Here is a 2148-nt window from a genome sequence, read left to right as displayed (position 1 = left end):
GAAGGAAAGGCCATCCAGTGACAGGCCCAACTTGGAATCCATTCCACATGCAGGCACCAAATCTCGACATTATTACTGATGGCATGTTGTGCTTGCAGACAGGAGCATAGTATGGCTGTCCTCTGAGAGGCTCTATCAGCAGCTGATTGAGACAGATGCAGATATGTACAGCCAACCATTGGACTGAAGTCAGGGATCCCTAAGGAAGAGTTAGAGGAAGGACTGAAGGAGCTGAAGGGGGTTGCAACCCTGTAGGAAAAACAACAATATCAACTAACCCCGACCCTTCAGACCTCTCAGAGGCTAAGTAGGCCACCAACCAAAGAGCATACATAGACTGGTCCATTCCTTTCCCCCTCTCCCCCCCCAAACTACAGATGTGGCAGAGGACTGGCCTCAGTGGGAAAGGATATGCTTAATCCTGTAGAAACTTGATACCCCAGGAAAGGGGGATGCTAGCAGGGTGAGGTGGGAGTAGATGGGTGAGTGGGGGAGCATCCTCTTAGAAGCAAAGTGAAGGGGAGAGGTGGTGAAGAACTCCTTTGGGGGATCAGGAAGGGGGCAACATTTGGAATGTAAATATATAGAATAATTAATAAAAAATAAAAATGTTAAATTTGTGATAGGTTAAAAAACACAAAACATCATATTCAAACTACATTACCATTTTGAGTGTTTCCTAGTGTATATAAACATAGGAAGGGTTCTGGGAGACCTCTCAGTAAAAATAAAATTTGAAGCTAAAACATACCCAACATTGATTAAACTGTCTTACTCTAAAGTCATTTGACTTTTGGTGTTGTGTGTTTGAGTGTGTGTGTGTGTGTGTGTGTGTGTGTGTGTGTGTGTGTGTGTGGTATTCAAATATACCATCTGCCCTATTTTAGGAAATGTTGGTGTAGATATCATTTTATCCCTTATCTGAGTCCAAACAATATCTTTTCAAGATACCTATTGCCTTTAAGCTCTCCTCAACCCACTTGAAATTCCTCAAACTTTCTTTTATTTGAGTACCACAATTTCTCGTTATATCTGAACTTCCCATATGAACTGAGAATAATGCTGCATTAGTACTCTGCTTTAAGTACTCGGCATTAAGACCTAAGAATCCTAAGCAGAGCTAAAAGCTGAAATCTCTCCTATCCTCAGGTACCTTGCCAAGTATCAGGAATTAAGAAAATAGCTGTTTCTTTGTCCAGTGTTATTTTCTCTTTATGGAACATCAGTTCTTTGTCTAATGGATGTCAAATTATTTGGAGGAGAGAAAAATCAGGATTTTTTGTCTTTTACAAAGCAAGATAAAAGCCATGACTGATAAACCCAACAATATTAGAACAAACGGTGCCATATAACACTGCAGCCCAGCGTTCAACACTGTGGTGACACAGGAAGAAGAGGTCATATGAAATGTCTCCTCACTAGAGTTCTTAGAGGAAAAAAAAAAAGAACTTGATCTAAAGGATGATGATTTCAGATCACAGAATGAATATTAAAAGAACTACCTGAAGTTGCAGTGAATACTAGAAATCACCAAAAGTAAAAATGATGAAACTTCATAGAATTCAAATGTTTTCTCTTGAAAAATCTGTAAATGGTTGGATGAGTACATGACAAAAAGCCTCCTTTCTTCCCCCTCTACTTGTGGTGAAAAAAAAAAAAAAACACAGGAGATGCACTAGTCAGATCCACAAATTTGAATGTACTAGCTAAAGTTATTGACCTAATACTTTTTCTTAGGCTATCATTTCCCTTTGCCATGCTTTAAACCCATACTTCTGAATTTGATCAGAAGTATATCATGACTGTGAGGAAGAATCAGTAACTCTATGTACAAGTAACTGGCTCATGGGACAATGAGAATCTCAGAGCACCTATTGTCTTATGTAGTGCTAAATAGGTGACTATTAAGAGCTCAGGGAGAGGAAGTAGAAAGAAGGTGAGCTCTATGAGTTCCCTCTCCCCAATGTAGGGCATTCCATCTAAGGTACCTCTCTTTGAGTCTCAAGTGTCTCTAACCTCCCAGGTCTCTGGTATATTCTGGAGTGTCCCCCCACCTCTTACCTTCCATGTTTGCCTTTTCCATTTTTTCTGCTAGCCCACAAGGATTTCAGTCCTTTTCCCCCATCCAATGCTGGATCATGTTCCCCT

Source organism: Grammomys surdaster, unplaced genomic scaffold (genome assembly GCF_004785775.1).
Source record: "Grammomys surdaster isolate TR1022 unplaced genomic scaffold, NIH_TR_1.0 148, whole genome shotgun sequence".
Lineage (NCBI taxonomy): Eukaryota > Metazoa > Chordata > Mammalia > Rodentia > Muridae > Grammomys > Grammomys surdaster.
This window is presented reverse-complemented; position numbering follows the sequence as displayed.